Source organism: Agelaius phoeniceus, chromosome 1 (assembly GCF_051311805.1).
Source record: "Agelaius phoeniceus isolate bAgePho1 chromosome 1, bAgePho1.hap1, whole genome shotgun sequence".
NCBI lineage: Eukaryota > Metazoa > Chordata > Aves > Passeriformes > Icteridae > Agelaius > Agelaius phoeniceus.
Genome location: NC_135265.1, coordinates 49142284 through 49163899, shown reverse-complemented (window position 1 = coordinate 49163899; position 21616 = coordinate 49142284). Strand labels below are relative to the sequence as shown.

The 21616-nt window shown below is 43.5% G+C and overlaps 1 protein-coding gene across 1 annotated transcript in view; it reads right to left on the bottom strand.

Moving 5' to 3' along the window:
* Nucleotides 1-1898, bottom strand: part of TRANK1 (tetratricopeptide repeat and ankyrin repeat containing 1) — a 51893-nt gene extending 49995 nt beyond the window's left edge. Inside the window, exon 1 of the mRNA XM_054646132.2 lies at nucleotides 1839-1898. The gene's annotated coding sequence lies outside the window, so the exon portion shown is untranslated. The remainder of the gene's footprint in view (nucleotides 1-1838) is intronic.
* Nucleotides 1899-21616: the final 19718 nt, after the last annotated feature.

Here is a 21616-nt window from a genome sequence, read left to right as displayed (position 1 = left end):
TTCAAGAAACACATCTGTTTATACATACAAATACCTATGATTTCCAGTAAATTAAGAAAAGACTTGCATTACCCATTTTATATACAAAAAAAATGATGCAAAAGCATGTTCAATATTCTGTTTGCACAGCGTCAACACAAAAACCACCAAAACCTCAAAACAGCAGGAAAAGCTAATCTGTTTCTCTCTGAAACAGCAACAGTCTTGAAATCCCTAATCTAGCTCAGCCATACAAAACCTAACTCAGTCCAAAAGGGAGTTGTTTACACTGCAGCAGTTGTTTGCTCAGCCTGGCAATGTTCCTGTCATCATTGTCCTGCTCTTCTTTGCACTGGTGTGGCCTCACCTTGAATACTACGTGCAGTTTTGGATACCATGATATAAAAAATACATTAAGCTGTTAGGGAACATCCAAAGGAGACCACAAGGATGGTGAAGGGTCTGAAGAGGAACTTCTGTGGGGAGCAGCTGAGGTCACTTGGTTTATTCAGCCTGAAGGAGACTGAGGGGAGATCTCCTTGCTCTCTGCGACTTCCCCATGAGGGAAAGAGGAGGGGCAGGCACTGATCTCTTCACTCTCGTGACCAGCAATAGGACCTGACGAAAATGACTGAAGCTGAGTCAGGGAAGGTTTACACTGGATATCAGAAAGAAGCTCACCAGGGAAGTGGTCACAGCACCAAGTCTGTCTGAGTTAAGAAGCATTTGGACAACGCTCGCAGGCACATGGTGTGATTATTAGGGGGGGTGTGCTATGTGGGGCCCAGACTTGGACTCAATGATCCTGATAACTTTCTTCCAACTCAGCATTTCCTATGATTCTACGACCGGGTAAGAGAAATGGCAACAAACAGCCTGCATATTTCCTTTGTATAGATTCACTCCAGAGGGTATTCACTCTGGAATGAGGAAAAAACAAACAAAAACCACCCCAAGACCAAAACACCAAGATTGCCCTAACATCAAGGCTTTCAAGCTTGTGCAGTTCACAGCCAAACTTGATGCTTGACAAACTTAACTGCATGTTGGTAAAAAAAGACTGATAGGAAATACTCCTTCTGGCATGTTTCATGGGAAAGCAAAGCCTCTTCCCATTCGCAATAAATCTGAAGTTAATTCTCTGTAAATCGCTAAAAAAAAAACCCCAAAAGCTAGTGAGAGATCCTTCTGCATTTATTCTTCTGCAGCGCACACTGTGCTTAAACTCCTTTCCAGTTGAAAAAGTCTGTTTTGTTAAGTGACCACTCCACGACCTTGTACAAGAGTTTTGCTTTTCAGGGAAAGGATCCAAAACCACTGAAAACAATGCTTCGCTCCGGGCTATGCTAAAGGAGTTCTCCCTTTTCTTTTCAAGCACGGACACGGCATCCCATCTCCCTCAGCTCCTCCGCGCAAACCACACCAGGCCAACACACACTCCCAGATGCCCGGCCGGAGCAAAAACGCACTCTTCTCCTTTTCCTTCAACCACCCCACACATTCCCTGGCAGGCTTCCCAAACAGCACAGCCACCCCCGCTGCCCACACGCCAAATCCCGCACCCACGCTCCTGGCCGGGGCAGCGCGTCCCCTCTCCGGAACTGCTCCAACACGCAGGAAGCTCCCAGGAGCTCCACCGAGATGGGAATGGGAAGCCACCCCCAAGAGGCCGCGGCTGCCCCCGCACCAAGCATCCATGGAGTAGCGCGGGGGGCGCGGGCAGCTCAGCCCACCGCACCCCGCATCTCGCACCGAGCCGCCGGCTGACGGCCGCCCTCACCGGGAGGGTGAGGGGGGTACAAGGGGTGGCCGAGGAAGCGCATCGATCAATCAATCTGTCTATCAATCTATCTACCTACCTGCCCGCCCGTCCCCCGCCGCCACCGCCGGGGCGCTCCGCTGGTCGCCCTTAAACTCTCCGCCCCGCGTCCCGCCCCCGCCGCCCGCGTCACCGTACGAGTGGGAGTGGGGGAATCGAAACAAATCCACGGCACTCCGGGAATCGAAACGGGACTGCCCCGCCCGTGGGGGATGTGTCCCGCCCGTGGCGGGTGTGTCCGTCCCGTCCCGTGCCGACCCGCGTCAGGGAATGTGGCGACAGTGGGAGGTAGCGGGCTTCCATCTCCCCGCCGGAACGTTCGGGAAGTGGCTCTGGGATGGCTCTGGGCTCCCTCCGCAGCGGGAAGCGTATAGAGTGACATTGTTAAAAATGACCTAGCGGTGCCTTCAGGATAGTTGGAAAACCGGCGTTGGTGCGCGCCAGGGCATCCCCGCGTCCTGAGGCGCCGCGCTGTCCCGCCGGCTTCTCACGGCAGCCCCCGCTCCCGGGAAGCTGTGGCTCCTTGGGACTTCACTGTGCAATGATCACCTGGGGACTGAAGCCTTCTCCTCCTGCGATGCAACTGATCGCTAATTCATCGTTTCCCATGGTCTTTTCACACCATGAAAAGTGGACCAATGAGCCAAAGATGAATACTTCACAGGAGATCATTCAATAATTCACCCCTCTGTTAACCGCGTTTCTAATCACGTTTTTTTCTCTCACATTGAGTGTTACCGCTTGAACGTCTACCTCTGTATCAGGGCTGGCTGGGATGGAGTTAATTTTACTGCCAGCAGCCCCCACCGTGCTGTGCTTTGCTTTGGGAGCTAAAACCAACATTACATTGCTCCTTCACCAGGAGGGGTGAAGGAGCAATGTAATGGTAGGCTGGGGATGGGCAAGATCTTGGGAGAGGACACAGCCAGGACAGCTGGCCAAAAGGATATATCAGAACACGTGAGGCCTATTCAAATATAAAAGCTAATAGAAAGGAGTAGGAAGGTGAGGCATTCATTATTTACATTTGCCTTCCAGAGCAACCACTGCACATGCTGAAGCCCTGCTGCTTCCCAGGTCATGGCCGGATGTTGCTTGCTTATGGGAGGTGGAGAACAATGTTTTGGAGTTTCTTACCACTGCTTTAGCATCTGTTTTATTAAACTGTCTTTATGTTGACCCATGAGGGTTTTTTCCATCTTTTTTCCTTCCCTCTCCATCCTGCTGAGGAGGGGAGTGACAGAGCAGCTTGATGGCCTCTTGGTTTCTAGACAAGATGAACCCACCACAGTCCTTTTGATGCCCAGTATGGGGCACGAGATAACAAGAGTTTTGTATTAAGTGTTCTACAGCTGCAGTGGCTATTCAGCATCAAGCTCCTGTGCAGGTCACAGAGATTGTTGACTTCACTGCTTATCTCTTTATTTAGTTGAGCTTGAGAGCATGTGGCAAAGCAATGGCTCTGTCCTTTGCCCTGGCATTTCTGGCCTTGCTCTTCTGGAGGAAGCATCTTATGGTGAGCATGAGGAAATATATATCCCTTTCCGTGCCTGGGAATAATGCAGATGGTTTTATTATGCAGGCCTCAGAGATGCTTGTTCATGCTTACATGAACTGTTTAATACTACTTATTAACACTATTAGCATATTATGGGGTTTGTGGAATTCAGTGTCATCCTGATCTAGGGGAAGACAATTTTCAGATGAGGTGATACTGAAATGTGCCCTGGGACAGCTGGTCCTGGAGTGGCAGGGTGTGTGGAAGGATTTGGGCAGGTTCCTGGGGCAGTAATCATCTACCAATTCCTGGAAATTCGCACCTGAAGAGGAGGTTACCCTGGCAAATTGACATGCCACAAACTGATAGGTGCCTTGCCTATCCCAGGGAAAACCAGCAGCTTCTAGTACTGTACTGGGTCCTGGCCTGTGCCTATGGAGCCGCAGTTCAGTACTCTCAGAGGAACGTGGTTGAGACAGGAACCCAAACAACAGCTACAATAGTTCTCCCAGTACTGAGAAAGTAACAGTGGATGAAGAAAACAATGGATCCATATTGTCAATTAGTAAAGGAAGAAGAAGAGGAAAGGTCTGAGCAAGGAGCTGGTTCTTTGACAAATGATAAAAAAATGGGTGCTAATGTCTTCACAAATGACTCGATCTGCAAGATGGGGTTTGGGCTCTTCACTAAGGGTAGGAGACATGGGTTTTAATGTCTTCACTAAGGCCTAGGTCTGAAAAAACCAATCAGGTCTTAGAAGAACAGCTGTGGGGGTCTTTTGGAGGAGCAGGTGTTAGTGTCTTTGAAATGGGTCTAACATCTCTACGAACATCAAGCCGTGCAAATTTATTACAGAACCCAGGCAGTTTGACCCAGATTGAACTTCTGAACTTTAAGGTAATAGGAGAAATGGGTCTGCAACAAGTCTATTGCAGATCCCAGACAGTTTGAACTTCTCATAGGTCTGCAGAACCCAAACAACCTGAGACTCCAAACTTTAAGGGAAAATGACAATGCAAGTTCAAGGGAGGGAATATGTAGTAGGTGGTTCAGGAAGGCTGTACTTCAGCAATGGTAAAAGAGGAGGGCAACATGTGGTTGGGAGCTTAGGATTAGAGGAGGCTGCACCTTCAATACCTCAAGAGAGAGCCCAGGGAGTATGGCCTGGTGAACACTTTCCCTTTATTCAAATAAAATTGCAAGATTCCTCTGTTTCCTTTGTGGACCCTGGCTTTTCACAGTGTGCCTTTTCTGCACACAAATTGGAGAAAGGAGTCAGAGGATTCATACAGGAAGCAGAAACTACCCAGTCCCAATTCATCAGAATTTCAAGATATGAAGATCATAGCCACCAGACAAGTGAGTGGATTTCTGCCTGGCTGCTCCAGTGCTGGGATAACAGGGCAGCAGTCAGCAGCTGGAGAGTAGGGAAATCCAACAGCTGGGATCCTTCGCTAGAAACCAGAGAATTGAGAGAGTGGAATAGAGTCAGCAACTTACAGTTTTGGAGATGGTTCCTCTCAAGTGTGAGAGCAGGGTACCCATTCAAGGAAGATCTTGCCAGGAATGTGTACCTACCATAGAGAAAGGAGAGAATTAGTGGTGATGAAAGTCATCCACACTGACCTAAACAATTATGAGGTCTCTAGTACTGTACTGGGCACACAGGCCATGTGGAGGAAGTGCTCCAGCTTCATATTCTAACAGTTTGGCAGTAATGTATTGCCCAGATATCAACACCTCCATTTTTGGAGTCAAGTCTCTTCCAAAACTTTGAAGACCATCTCTGTACATCTCAGCCTTATGGGTCAGCGCCTTGGCAGTTGGACATGCTTCAAGAAATTAGTCTTCTCCTGCCCTGGTCGGAGGGAAAGGGAGCCCCAGGCATGTGCTGCATGGCACACTTCGTTTTTTCCTGTGTGACCAGAAGAAGAAAAGGGATGGCCAGGCTTACTGGACCATGTAGATTCAATTGCCTGGCCAAACTGACCCACAGAAGTGAAAATCCATGGTGTACAGTGTACTCTGGTGCCATCAGGCTGCAGGGGCACAGAACACATTTGGATCTTTTTGGTGATAGAGGGGTGCCAAGAATTGTCTGTATTGGAGACAGAGCAACCACTATGCATGTTAAAAGCCTACTTCCCAGGAAGTGTCTGGGTATGGCCTGCTTGAATATGGAAAACAAATATTTTGTTTTCCTTTGCTTCTGTACTCAGCCTTTGTTTTTGCTTTATTAAACTGCCTTCGTCTCGACCTATGATGGTTTTTTCCCACTTTATCCCTCTCCTCCATTCCTGCTGAAGACTGATAGAGTGGCTTTGATGGGTACCTGGTGTCAACCCATCCCATTCTCAAAAAAAAATGGACTTCCACTAAGCATCCATCTTCTGTGTTGAGTTTTCACATAAATTATCTTGCTACCCATTAAGGGACTAGAGAAACAAAGTAATACTAACCTTGGCACATATGGTTTTATATTACTTGGCTCCTAGTGGAGTGCATCAAAATAATAGGCAAAGCTGCTTTTAAAGAAAGCAGTCAAAATACAGCCACAATTGTTTTGTATCTGCATCCACATGAGGTGGGGAAATACAGGGTAATCCTGTTTCCTGAGTGACTTGAAAATATCAAAGTACATGGGTGGGATTTTGGAGTTCTTATTCAGGCAAAAGTGCCTGGGTGAATCAACATGATATAAAGGTCGAGAGGAATGAGTGACTGATGAATACTATTATATCTGGAATTTCATGTGACCTCCTGTAAGGCCCCTAAAAAACTTGCTTGAAGAGACTTTTAGAAGGGCTTATGGTTGTTCGTGTACTCTTGAGTTAGGGGACTGAGAAAAATACTGACAAGATATGCTCAAAAGGTCAAAACAACAAAAAAATACTTTATCAGCATCTTGAGAAAATCAGAGAACTTTAGCAAAATGTTTAGAGAAACATTCAATCAATGTGAAACACTTCCCAAAGCATTAACTTGGTCCATTCAACTTAGCAAACTCTACATCCATTCAGTTTTAAGTTACTCAAAAATTCCAAGAAGAGGAAATTAGAAGAATGAAAAAGAGAGAAAGACAAAAAATATATAGAAAAGGACACATACAGCTACTCACTACTGGGTTCCAGTGATAGTATAGGGATAAAATATTTCTAAAATCATGGGATATTCAGGGGAGTTGGAAAGAAAGATTGGGCCTGGTAGGCCCTGGGGAAATGTTAGGGTAGGCCCTGGGAGAATGTTGGGCTTTACTGGATCATGCAAAACTGCACCTGTATAATCATTTAATGACTGTGATAAATTATATGATTGTTAAATGTGATGATTGTTTGGTAATGGGATATGATTATTGTTTAATCGTAATGGGAATCATGAGAAACGATGTTTGGGGGGTCTGATGGAGATTACAAGAATCAAGATGCTTAGATGAGATCAAAGTACACAATAGAATAAAATAATTTTAATAATTAATAGGTAGTTATATAACAATAAGGGTACAAAAAAGTGTTCATCCTGAACCCATGTCAGAGTCAGATTTGGGTCTGTGCCCCTGATACCCAGAGCTCTTCAATAAAAGAACCTGCATATAATCATTCTGTGATTATGTGTTCCTGAATGTTAGCACCAGCAGTGTTCAGGTAAACGTTCCAAGAGGAGATAGGGTCAAGCCATGTGCTTGCCTCATGTTCAGCCTTTAATACACCTTGGCCTTCCTGGTCCATTCCCCAATGGAGGACTTTTGGTCATTTACCCACTCAGGAGCTGGGTTGGGGTCTCCAGAGGTGGGTGTGGAGCGTTGCCCCAGATATGCCAGGGATTGGCAGCCACGGCCAGGCTGGGATACAGGCCCTAAGGCAGGGGGAGTGTACAGGGCAGGGTACCACCTCGCCAGGACAAGGCCTGACCTGCCCCTTCCCCCATACACATGCACCCCAAACTGTCTCGAGACATCAGTCTTTGCAGTCTCTGACACATCCAAATTCCCCATCATTGTTATTTAGGGATGTTTCGGTGCAGCACAGAGAAACCAAGGACCAACCCACTTTAATACCGATGCAGAAAGTGGAACTCACTGCTTTTTGACTCAGAAGGGACTCTGACCTGTCACTGGCACAACAATCTTTGCTACATCTGTTGGCATGCTATATCTGTTGGCGTGCTATGGGTGTGTTTGTCAAAACAGTCATGAGACAGAAAACAAAACTAGGTGTTTTTTTTTTTTTAATAACTCAGCTGTGAAAATGAAACTTGGCAGCTTGCAAGCCTCTCTCTGGTGTGCAGCAGGGCGTTTCCTTCTGACTGCAGCATGTCACATGAATTGCCAGTGAGTTACTGAGTCTGCAAATTATTGCATTTCCTGATCTGTATGAGTGGAGAAGCAGCAGAAACTGGAAAGGGTGGACCCACTTGGGGAGGCAGTACTGTTTGTAAGCAGTAAGGAGTTATGTGTGCTGGTTGATAAGGGGTGCTCATAAAGGACAAAGAGCACTGGGAGGAGGTGGTCATAAAACCCAGTCAGGCAGCAGAAAAGTATGTATAAAGCCATTTATACATAGCTCCTAAATCCTTTCCATTGTGACTATAGAATAGAAGTGTCTGTGTGGGTACATTTCCAAGGGAAAACATTTCTTTTGCATGGTAGATAGATCCCTCACATTCCTTGTCACTCAACACATGTACCTGTACATCAGAGATCATGATGCAGATACATGGAAGGATGGGTCTTGGCATAGTGTTAGCAATCCTTCTTTGTATCTCTGCTTCTTTTGCAATGATGGGAAAACCTCACTTTGAGGGGAAGAAGAGCCTTCATAACGTGTCCAGGAAAGAGAATTGCAGTGCATGTCACAGGCCTTGGTTCATGTTGAGCTTGAGAGAGCTACTCCACCAACAGCTCTCGCTCTCCTGTGCAGTCAGCATCTCCTGTCTTCTGAGAGTACAGTCTGTGTTAGATATTGCTGCATCTTATCCTAGACCTGCACCTGCTGCTAGGCAGACTCAGCCCTGAAGACAGTGTATCTATTGCAGTGGTAATATGTGCCTGACACCAGCACAACTGGAAATGGGGAACAAACATCACTCCCTCTCCCCTGAGGACAAACTACACCGTACATCAGCGCGCCGATGGTGCCTGGGGACACCCACCATCCTCAAGAGCCCTGACAAACCTCACCTGGGGCACCCTTCAGACCCTGTGGCTCCAAAAAGGTTAATTTAATTTCTATTGTAACTGTGAGCTGAAAGACACTGTGACTGTGAACTTTTAGCAGAGAAGACACTGTGTCTGCAGGCCTTTAGCAGAGAAGAAAGGCATGCAGAAATTATCCCCCATGCAAGGACCTTAGAAGATAAAGAGGGGACATCTGGCTGAGGAATACAGCTACAGCCAAAACAAGGACTAACTTTGGGAACCTGGGGGACATGAGGAGGGTTTTTATGGTAATAAGTAATAGGGTTTTTTATGTAAAAAACATATGGTAATATGTTTTTTTATGGTAATAGAGTTTTTTATGTAAAAACTGCTATGCATGTGGTGACTGTATATCAGCAACTCATTTGTAACAATCAGGGGGTATGTTAAGAGGAGTGATCCCCCATGCCTTCCAGGCACTTAAATAAATGATGCTCTCTCTAACACAGGAAAATTGGTGCTAAGGAGTCTTATTCTTATTCTTGCTTTCGGAGATTAGGTAACACATGGGCCTGGCAATCACAGGGCTGAATCTGACCCTAGTTCCCCTCACCAAGCCTATTTCTGATCCATGCCAGCAAGCACACATCCCAGCCTGGCCTCAGCCCATGCCCATCCCCATCCCCATGGGGCAGAATGGACCCTGGCTAGGGAAGCCTCTGCTTGTCCTGTCTCCCAGGGATCTCCACATTTCCCCAACCCTTGGGAAGGAACTGGCCCCTGCTGCTTCCTGATACCATACAGAGTAAAACATGTATTTCCTGGTATAACTGCCCCACACAAGACAGCTAGGCAACAAAAATATGCTGGCCATAAACAATAACTTCAGCTATTACAACTATGAGGGTGAAAGTTTGTGGTATAGGTGTGGTTTTGTGGAAAGCTGCAGCTTCTATCAGCATGATTATTTCAGGATGTTTAGTTGACTTTAAAAGCCTATCTCCAACTGATGTACTGATACTGGTGACAGACTTCTGTTTGCCCTGCTTTATTTCTGAGTCAAGAAACAGGTTTCAGAGAAACCAGGTGCTTCAGCATAATACCAGCTTTAAAAGAACTTTTAATTAAGCACATAATAATTAAAGGACAGTGCAACCAAAGGCAAATATACGCCTAATTTGTTATTCTGCTGCTAGTTGCCCTAATGCTGAAAAATCCCTTTACATCTCTCCTGTCTAATGCTTCTTGCATATTATCCTTTTCTGTTGCTCCTTTTCTTTAAAGCCTGACTGCTTAACCATGTCTGTCCCAGCATCATGTAGGCCAGTACACTCATAAACCACCTGAAGGACTACTTGTCCCCCCATGAAGTCTGTATGATTTTACAGTTGTCAGTGGTGCACACACAATCTCTGGTGCTCTTTCCAAGACAAAGCTTTTTGTTCCTCTTGGGTCTGCTACCAACACAGCCATTCTCCAGTGTGATTCTTTACACACTTAAGACAGTCGTGGCACAGTCCCCAGTGGGGACTGGAGTCCTGTGACAGCAAGCACTGTTAGGAAAGCAATATAATCTGTTGTGCATGGCAAGACTGCTCTAGCAATGTCTCTTAGCTAGGCTTTAACTCAGCTATTGATAGTAGCATTAAAACTGCAGAAGCATAAAAGTCACTTAGTATCACATAAATAGTTACCTTTCTTTGCCATTTTTATTTGTGGCTGCTAAACAATTTGGAATAACCCAGCCAGTTCATGACTGCTATAGAAAGTGTAGTCACTCCTGTGGGAGCAGTTCAAGTAATCTTACAGAGCCAAGCAAGGGATGAAGAATGGGCAAGGAGAGCAGTAAGTCTGACCAGGGCAAAGAAATGTGCTCCTTCTGTACCCCTGTCACCTCAGCCTATTTGTTTTGAAGGCAAAAGAGCTGAGCAAGGAGGAGTGGAGGCAAAAGAAGAAAGAGAAAGTGGAGATGAGAGGGGATGGTGAAAGTTTAAGGAAAGGCACTTCTTGAGGCTCTTTGTTGAGGGCTGGGACTGGCAAGTCTCCCTAGTAGTTGTGCCTGAAGGAATCTGGAGAATGGGCAACCAACAGCTGGCAGCAGCAGAACAAACAAAAACATGAGGCTTGTGGTCACAGATGAGTCATCCTGGAAGAAACCGGAAATAATAATAAAACAAAGGTATGTGGGTTTGCACTCTTTTGTTTTGAATTAGACGCATAAATTTTCTCCAGTTCTTGTTTAGGTAATTTTGGGTCAGTAACTTCAGACTCATGTCCTTGTTGCTTCCATCCCTGTATGTTCTAATGGGGTACAGACACCTATGTGTGGTTTTTACAACCACCTATGTGTGGTTGTTACAACCTGCTGCAGAAGGCAAGGGTAACCCAGATTCTTGTTAATAGATCCCTTGGAGTGGATTGGAGTGAAAATACTAAGTAGTTGGTGTTTGTAAATATACATGTGTAGGGTTTATTATAGTACAATTTGGTTGCAAATTAAAAATAGGTATGTAGCAATTTTGGTTGTTATTATCTACAGTTATATAACAACATGGAAACATTGCAACATGAATGTGCAACAACATCACCTATGGCCATGCACAAGGGAAAAGAAAGAAATAAAGAGAGAGAAAGGACAAGAGAGTAAAGATCTCAGCACCTGTAGGCCCAGGGACAAGACTTGGCTGCTGCACAGTCTTGTTTGAATTGGTGGTTGCAGACCAGAGCCATTGGGCAGGGGCGGAAGTCCCAAAGTAATGGTGGGGAAAAATCTCCAGGAAAATCTAAGGAGGCGAAGGAGCCCTACAACCCAGTGGTTTGTGCAAGGGAGGACAATATAGCATGACAAGAGGCATCATCCAGTCTCCAAGGATTGTCTACTAACTCATAGCCCATCATTCACCCTCTGTCTTATCAGATCAGAGATCAGCCATTACACACCCAAAAGCTCACCTCCTCCAGCAAAGCACCCTGGCTTCTCCACAAGTGGAGGAATGTTTTGTGTCATTATCACTTAAGTTCAGTTCAGTCTCTCACAATGGTGTAATATGTGAATGCCACCTCCCTGAGATCACTAAGACTGTATGAAGCCAATTGTGAAAATAAAAGTAGCAGAGGGTTTTGTGTGTTTTGGAGCATAACGACCAAATTTTAACCAGTAAAGAACGTGCCATCTACAACACCAAGGACTGGATAGGATTTTAGCAAGAGAGTGGCATTGAGCTTTACTTCATGAGAAACAGAGGTGACAGTCTTGGTGACACAAAGGAAGATGATTGCTCCTAGGAAGAGATTCCCAAAGGTCAGGAGATGTTTATGTATCAGGAAACAAGTCAAGAATCTGTGCAAGTTTACTAGCACAACTAATTCAAATATATTTCAATCCAGACCTCAGCACTAGCATTCTTCTGGCAGCACACCAGGAAAGATTGGCAGGATTTTCTGTGTTTGTTTTTGTAATGAGTTCGTGCCAAGTTTTAAGCAGGAGGTATTTGTTTTTAGTGACTACACTGGGCACCGCCATGGGTTCAGAAGTGCAAACAGGTTTTACGAATTTCACTTGTCCCCTTTTGTGATCTCAAAACCAACCCATGACAGAGACTTCTAAAAAGGACACCACTAATCCTCCAGGACCTTCCAATGGAGCCAATGTGATCCCCTCCACCCCAGGGGTACAGCATGGCTGACATGGCCATTCCTGTACAACTGAGCATCTGTGAGGATGTTTCCTCCAGCTGTAGGACTGCTTGTTTGGTCTGTATCTAGACTTTTGTCTTATTCTGGAGATGCTGACAGGATTTACTCTTCCTGAATTATGTACTTTTTACCAAGCACTACACCCAACTCTCAATCCCATAGGTAGTGCCAAAAAAATTGGTTATGTGTCCATTCCAGTTTGTCAAAGAAAGATCCTTGTCTGAAAAAAGGCACATCTGTTTTACACAGTTACTGTCATACCACTAGAGAAAGACAATATAGCTGTGATATACTCTGATTACCTTCAAAGATAGCAGGGATCTCTTTAATTTAGCATCTGATAGCTACTCATTTAAAGGTCTCAGAAAAATTTCCACAGCTCTATTAACTCCTACAGGCTTACAAAATGGTTTTGTGATATATGTTATGGAATAATTAGTGCCTGTGTAAAATATACATGAAATAAGTTATGCTTGTACGAAAAATTCTTAAAGATCTAAAACAACAAGCTGCAGCCCGGGGAAAGAGATTGCTTCACAAATTGTGAAATCACAGATGGCAGCAAAGAGAAAAAAACCTAATTAGCAAATGAAAGACGTGGCTCCGTGTGGAGATGGGCCCTTTCCCGGGACAGTCCAGAGACACCCAAGAGATGAATACCTGATAAGTATCTATGATCAAGATAGTCAGAGTTGTCAAGGTTGTGCATCCCAATACCAGGTTCCCATAACTCGACAATCAGCATTCACCACTTCCCAGAAATGGTTTTGTCCAGCCCAGCACAGAGAAAAAGAAATTACATGAATATGCGAAGCGATGAGAAGAATAGGAGAAACTCTGCCCCAGGTGAAAAAAAAGGTATAAAACCAGCCTGGCAGAGACAGCATTGGTGAACAGAGGGGATTTGAAGCAGTAGAGTTTGGATCTGTGTTCACCCAGCACCAATCCTGGGCTCGAGGCTGGCCCTTTGATTGTGGCTATCAGAGACTGAATCTTGGTCGCAAAATAAAAACCTTTTTTTTATTGATTATTGATTTGGCTTTATCATTTATTATTTATAACAGTTTCATTATATTTTTCATTAGAGCACAAGCAGGCAACCAATTCTGAATTACATGCTGCAGATAATATTATCTAAAATCCCCAGAAACTTCTGTAGAATATGACAGAAATTTTATGTGAATCTGGAGGCCATGGTGTTCAGTTCACAGTTATGGAATATAGCCTGTATTGCAGTAAAGGATTTCCCTCTATTTGGGTTTGTAGCTATTTGCTTTAGGCTTTCTTGCTATTGGAGTATGGTGTCTCCATACAAGAGAAACACAAAAGTGAAAATTTAGCAGAGCTGACTGAAGTTCATGGTGCTTTTGCTACTCTTGATGTCCATTGAAAAGACATTAAATACCCTGAGAAGAGCGGTGGTAAAATTTTTCCAGACCTTGTCCTAAAATGTGACTTGTACATTTTAAAGCATGTAGACCACTGACTGGCTGTGAAAAAGTATGGCTTATCCCCCACTGCACTTCTTTCTGGGAATAAAGCTTTTTTGTTTCTTTTTTTTTTCTTTTTCATTTATTTTACCTCAGAAGTTCAGTAAAATGGAAGTCTTTAGAGATTTCTTAGTCCAAGACTCAAATGTCCCTCAAGAGTTGGTTCAGCTATTATGGGAAAGCCCAAGGTATTGAAACTTTGCCACATGTATTTTGTCCATTCTTGTAATGTATTGAAGATAAAGAGCAAAATCAAAGTGGGACTTAAATCACAATAAAAATTAGGTTAAAACACTGCCACTTTTTACTGGCAATGAAAATATTAGAAAACTAATTTTTTTCCTGCAGTTCAGTCATACAATAAACACAGAACCATAGAAGAGCTCAGGTTGGAAGGGGCCTCCAAAGTTCACCTGGTCCAATTTTTGGTGGGAAAGGGAGCCTTGATGACATTATCTAGCACTGTGTCCAGTTGCACCTTGGACCAGTGATGGAGGGGTCCTCTGCAAGCTTGAGGAGGTTTTTCCATTGATTGATTGTTCTGACTGTAAAAAATTTCTTTCTTATGTCTCAAGATGAAGACACCTGTATATAATTTAAATTTTTTTCTCTAATTTTTTTCCAGTAAGATATAATTCTATATAGTTAGTATAGTACTTTTAAATCCATATTAAGCTTCCTCTGACACCGTGCCAAAAAACCTGATCTTTCAGAATATACAAAATCCCTGAGAAAAAAAAAACAGTAGCAGAATACATACGTTATGCAGAAGTATTATACCATCAGAACCTCACAAAATACTTCATAAAAGTAACTCTTACATGCTGAAGAATACACAGTCACACAGGAAGTAAGTTACAAAAACAAAGGAATAAAACAGTCCTTTTGTTTCATGCTTCCTGATTGGTCCAGAAGATTTTTTTCAAAGGAAGTTTTGTTTCAAAGGAAAATATAAGTAGGAAATCAAAAAAACTACCATCATCATGAATAGTAGCTTGGAAAAATTTAAACACTGTGGAACAATGCTGTAATGGGTGTAAAAGAAAAGTTGGCATAAATTTGCTGTCAAAAATTCCATTTTTATACCATTTTAGGACGATGGAAAATGCTGCCTTCACAGTGACCCGATTAATTTGCATAAGCATTCTGCTTGTGACAGTTTTTCATGCCAGACAAAGAGATAACAAGTAATGTTCTGGTACAGTTGCAAAGACAAATACAAGCTGCCTTGCCTACAGCAATGTCCTCTCTTCCTCTCTAAGAATCAGGGCTTCATCTGCAGTCAAGTAAAGGCCATTTCTGCTACTACAAACGAAAGCCTGAAGGATTTGCATCAGCTTGACAGGGCGGGGTCTGCGTTATGTTAGCCCAAGCTGATTCTGGTTGATTTTAGCAGTAATGGCAACCACCCAGTGGTCAGGCTGGATTTAGGCTCCCTTTAGGTGATTGGGACAACAGGAAGTTATTTTCTGTTGACTGTGTTATCTATTATCCTAGAACAAAATTGAAGGTAAAAGAACCAAAAATGGGATGGTACCAGTGGTCCCAGGCTGTGAGGACAAACCACAGTGGTCATTACAGGAAGAGAATCTTGTTAAACCAGTTCAGATATAAAAGAAAGAATAGAAATTTGAACAGCTGAGAACAAATGGAGAGCAAGTTCCCATACATATAGTGCCTTAAGGAACTCCATGCATTTAGTGCTCACCATTTTTTCCAGTAAGATTTGGAGTGTAACAAAACTTCGGCTTGTACAGCACAGTATTTCTTTTTCTCTAGGTGCTGCCTTAAAAGGCTGGAACAGAGGCTAGACAGAGTTAAGGGGAATCAAAAGATATTTACTGAAGGACCTTCAAAGGCCACACCCTGGCAGTAGCAGAGCCACGGCTTTGGCTCTGCCCAGATGGCTCCAAGATGGAAGCAAAAGAGGTCTTGGTCACAAGATTTCACATTTTTATAAGTTTTGGTCCATTAGCATATTGGAGCTAATTGTCCAATTACAGCCCCAGCCCATGAAGTCCCATCCTTGGTTTTTTCTCTCTTCTGTCCATGTTGTTTATACTCTTGGGCCTGAAATCCAGATTGGTTGTCCTTGGGTCCATGGCTAGAGAAGGAATTGTTGTGTCTACCTCTGTGAAGAGAGCTTACTATCCCTGTATATGAAAACCCACACCTTACTATCCCCTTATATGAAACCTAGACCCACAAAATCAAAAAAAGAAAAAAACAGAAAGCTAAAACCCAAGATATCATAGGAAATGCAACTATGGGTGTTTTAAGGCCCATAGAAATAAATGCCCATATTCTAGATAGAGAAGTGATATTATGGTTACTGACAAAAAAGAATTATTCCAAATTCTATCAGGCATGTCCTATAGGATCTGACACAAATCATGCTGTTTATCTGAGTGCTCCAAGGCCATCTCAAGTGGACTAAATAATAACTCCTTACCTGACAGGACTGCATACACAGGGTATGATGAGAGGATGCAAATACTTCAAAGTTATTTTCTCATCATGAGCTTCCAGAACATGCTTTTGTAGTATATGGTAGAGATAATTCATGCTATTAATGTATAAAATATTGTAAGATCCAAGCTATGTCTTTTGACCACCCCAGCCGGGAGCAGAGTCTTATTCAACTAGTTAAGATAATATCGGGTCTTTTAACGTAAGAATGGAAACTTCCTGAGCGATGATCACTGACTTCCCAGGAATGCCAGGGCCACTCAAGAGTGATTTTGCACCTCGAAGATTCACCCTGTTCCATGTGAATGCCAACTTCTCCGGAGTGCTCTGACAACATCTGGACATCTGAAACTGAACTTTTGTCTAACCCTGCACATGTGTGGCCACGGTTCTGCATGTGAAGGGACACAAAGGAACATTCGGTCATCTCTGCCTCAGGCAGACTAAACTGTATAAGAACTCGCTGCGCAAAGCAGCCGGGGTGAACAGGGGGAGACTCTGACATTCGGGTGTCAGATCCGTGTGTTCACCCAGCGCCGATCCTGGGGTCAATGCTGCCCTTGGCTGTGGTGGTTTTTTTCCGATCGAAATTCTGTTTCGCTGACAATGTAATAAATCATTGCTGAATTTTCTCATAAATTTGGTTCTTGATTTGATAATTTATAACACTTTCCTTCAGAATTCATAAAAATGCACTATAAACTAGGGTGAAAAAAATTTTATTGGGGCAATATTGTCCACAGAAACTCCTCTTGCCTCATGCAAACACCTGAGGCTTTGTATAATGGCATTTGACACGTAGTCTGGAGCAGCTGTTCCACTCATAGAAGCACGTTTTCACCAAACCCTGGACCATGAGTGACCAACTCAGAATAAAACTACTGTGGTTAAACAAGTGACCCTGTGTCAGGTACTGTCCTGAATTATAAATGGGATAATCTGATTTCAGTGGAACATGAGTCTGAGACCTTTTCTTCTGTCATGGGATGGGGGGGTTGTGTGTGGGGGGTTAGGTAGGCCCTGCATCCACTCAAAGCAGCTCCTTCTCTGTAGATAGGTTTAGTAACACATCAGTACTGCCAGTACTATTTCTTCTGCTGTTGATATACAGCCGACCTTTGTTGCACAGATTTTGTGTTAATGTTTTATTCTACATCCTAAAGGTGCAAGAAATTCACTGCAAGAAGAGTGGGTCTGTATTCTGCAACGATAAGGGTTAAAAGAACTGCCTGCATACTCTGGGTGCCTGTCAAGACAAGCTGAAAAGAAGCAGAGGTCTGTGAATCAAGGTTATTTGTTTGCATTCTTTCAGTTATCTCTTCCTTGGTAACTGGAGACATTTTTGAGAAACTGTCATAAACTACGCTGCAATTTGGCATTAAAAACTGTAAGAAGGGTGAAAGATGCCATTTTCCATGAACATGCACATCATGGGAACTTATTGAAGGGCAAATGAGAAGACATTTCCAGATACAGGCATATCACCTAAAAAAAAAAAAAGCAGCTGTTTTTTACAAGGAATTCTGTTAAAGTGGTAGTGTACTGGAATGCTGCTCAACTTGCTTCTCTTTAAAAACAAACAGAAAATCGGGCTTTTTTTTTTTTTTTAAGCAATCCTCATCTTTTAACCTCCTATTCTGCTTAAGCTGCAGTCTAAAACCCAAATAATCCTAAACTTTCAAATTGATTTCATCAATCTTCAGTCCTTTCTTCAGTGTTGCAGATCTCTGCCTTTTTTTCAGCCACGTCTCATGTTTCAGAATGTACTCTTGGGTTCTAGTTTCACACAGAAGACAGTGTTGTGCCTGATGCCTAACCAGCCAGGCTTTATTTGCCTCCCCTGTGCTACAATCCCATGCCCCAATTCTTTCTTAAACCTTATTTACTATTTCTTAATACTCTCTTTTAACCACTCAAGGCAAATAAAGCAATGTTGACTTTGAAGGGGTCAATAACTACCTACAAATAAGTTTCAAAGATGATTTCTGGAGTTCCTAATATATTTGAGTTGGAATAGTAAGTACATGCTGCAGGTAATGAGTGGCCAGGACTTCAAAATGATATGAAGTTTCATAGAATCAGAACAGTTTGGATTGGAAAGGACCTTTAAAAATCATTTAGCCCAACCCCCCTGCAATGAGCAGAGACATCTTCAACTAGACCAGGTTCCTCAAAGCCTCATCCAACCTGATCTTGAATGTTTACAGGGATCGGGCTGCCACTACTTCCCTGCACAACCTGTTCCATTGTTTTATCATCCTCATTATAAAAAACTTCTTTCTTATGTCTAAAAGAATGTATGAAATTAATATTATCAGACCCCAAACTAGATAGATCTTTGCATTTAAGAAAATAGATTTTCTAGAAAAAACAAAGCATTTAAAATCCATATTGTTTAGTGACACTTAGGCCACCTTTTCCCAGCAAAAGTAAGATTTTTGTAAGACTGCAGCTCTTCTAGATTGCATTTTTTTAAATGATCCTTTATGTCTTAAGGGAAAAAACTCATTACATTTCTGACTGTGTATGTATGACTGTGGAACTGTTTCAGTTTCATGTCTTTCTAAGAAACTAATTATTGCCTTCTGAAATTTCATAGCATGAGTAAATAGATCAACTTTCCTCTCTGGGATCTTAAAAAGCACTAAGATTCCAACATTCCAGGCTCTTTCCATTCATTCTTCACCGCTTCTTTTGCTCTAACACCACTTCTGTGCTCTGACACCAAAATACACTGGTTATATTTTCCTAAATTATTTAAAATGAAGTCTAGATATTTTGGGGTTTATTTGCTTTAATAAAAACAAATTTATTTTTTAACACACTGTCACAGAAAACCATGCAAACTGGAATGGGTGAGATCAAAGCTTGCCAGATATGAGCAAGCAGGGCTGACCTCCAGTTGGAGCAGTTGCAATGTAAATATGAAGAAATCTTTGATGACTATTTGCAGTTAGAGAAATAGACTTTTTCACACCTGCTTCCATACAGAAATTAGGGTTTTGGCACAGACAATACAGAAATTTTAAAGCTTCATGCAAGTGACATCCTGAGCTGCATCTCTGTGATACAAACTTTAACACAGGTAAAAGGAACATAAGTGAAGATTTTCCTACAGGCTGGTCCAGGGCAGATACTGACAGCAACAGCATGGACAAGGGAGAGTTGGAGCAAATGTCTCCTGTCCCAGATCAAATGCTGAGATCCAGCAGATTCCTGCTCCCATTTCCAGCTGCTCTGGGTGACGCTTGTGGCTGTCCAAGGCCACTGAAAAGAGATTTCTCCTCTAAGTTCAGATCCTGGAGCAGAGTCAGATCCATCAGATCTGAAGTTCAGTGCTTCCACACTGCTGGTGCTTCCCAGGTCAGTACACAGTCAAGGTGAGTGTACAGTAGGTCACCCTCTCTTTGTCCCTATTAACCCTTTGCCCCCTGCCCCACTCACCCTAACAGCTCCTGAATCTTTTCCTGCAAGTCAAAACAAAAATGCACCATGGCCAAGATAGTTGTCACTGCAGCCTGGAGGTTCAGGAAGCCACAGGCAGGGAGGTGGTGGGGCAGGACTGCTGTCTTCCACCAGGTATTTCTGCCAAGGTCAAAAACTGGGGAACCTGAAGTCAGCCTCAAAAGGGGCCTTTGTGGAGATCTGTCATGCTTGGGCACACTGCAGGCACCTGTACATATGGACAGGAATTAGACAGAGTGAAACTTTGTAACAACCATCCCAGGCAGTGCTGAGGACAAAATGTCCTTGGAAGGCAAAGCATGTTATAGCAAGGTACCACCAGTCCAGGTTTCACATGCTTAGTCCTTAACACTCACAGAAGTGGTTCTGCTTCTTGCTCTACATGTTCCTCAGAGGGACTGTATCTTCTTCATGACCTTGGCCAGGATCATCCTGTTTAAAGTGACAGCTGTGAAGGGACATTTCTCAGGATAGGTTTTTTTCTTTTCCCCTTCCGCAAAGTGAAAACTGCTTTGTTTATTGCTGTCAGCATTTTAAAATTAATGTACAATTCCAAAGATGAAGACAGGTGGATATGAAGAGGATGAGAGGAAGCTGAAGCTATATTACACTAGATTAAGAGATGCCAGTTGTAGAGCATATTAAAGTGGAATGATGCCCATTTCTTGGTGCTGCAGCTACCAAGACACACCAAGACAAAAAACATGAATACACTCAGGTATTTTACACAGCAATACACTTGCTACATCACCCTGACAAGGCATTGCAGTGACACTGCCATCCTGGAGAAGCTTTTGCTTCTCTGAAGCCCCATTTACAGGTTGCCTGAAAGCAGCAGTGGCTACTGTGCTGAGGGAAATGCAGAGAAGAGCTGTTTTGCACCAGGACATGCTGGACCACTACCATCCCAGTACCATCTCTTATTTGAGATAGAAAAATAAAGGAGGACAAAATAGTACAGATAATCTTATATCCCTTTTGATACTAGGAGCCTTAAGTGGTGAAGCCTTGAATGGGCTTCCAGTGCAAGTATACTGCACCATGCAGACCCTGTCTGCAGAAAGGGTTACTTATTTTGGCTGTTGGAGCTGTTGTAGGATTTTCTTGCATGAAAGAAAATCCATTCATCATTTCTGCTGTCAAACAGAAAGGATGTTCACATGAGAACTCCTTGCTGCATTTGTAGATAAGGGAAAGGCCTCACAGGTGGTGTAATTGCTGGTATGGAGGGGGAGCTGCCAGCAGCTTCCTCCTTTACAATGAGACTGAGGCTCTTCTAGGGGGGAAGGAGTTTGTGCAGCACAACACAGGCCCAAAGCCATGCTGGGTGTGCAGCAGTTTAATTCATGTGTGTTCCACTGACTCCTTTGTTTGCAACCCTGCTGGTCAGGACCACTGTGAGACCAACAGGTTTCATTGCATTGTGGCTATGGTCTCTTCCTCTGCTGGAAGGAAGGGAAGAGCTTCCAGTCTCCCATATACTGGTCATGCTCCAACCATGAGTCCCAGAACAATGCATGAGGTTGTACAGAATCACAGAATCATTCAGGGCTGAAAAGACCTTTGAGATCATCTAGTTCAGCCTTTGTCTGATCACCACCTTGTCAACTAGACCATGGGACCAAGTGCCACAACCAGTAGTTTCTTGAATACCACCAGGAATGTTGACTCCACCACCTCCCTGGCAGTCCATTTCAATACTTAACCACCCTTTTTATTTGCACTGGCAGACAAAGCAAGAGCTCTGTTCAACAAATGTCTCCAAACCTCAAGAGACCCCAAAGCTTGGAAGTTGCTGCCAAGTTTTGGCTGTTGCACAAGTAAGGATCTGCTTTATATTTTTGAGTAATTACTGAGTAACAACATGTACTGCGATTGCAGAGACATATATTACAATGGATACAGGAACACCCTGGAAAGCATCCTGTGATTGGAGACATGTAGTGGCAGTCACACAGCAGTGCAGTCCTGCTGTCATAGGCATGGAGCTCAGCCTTGAGGGATGCCACAGTGTTCACAGTAGTTCACAGAATCACAGAGTAGGTCAGGTTGGAAGTGACCATGCT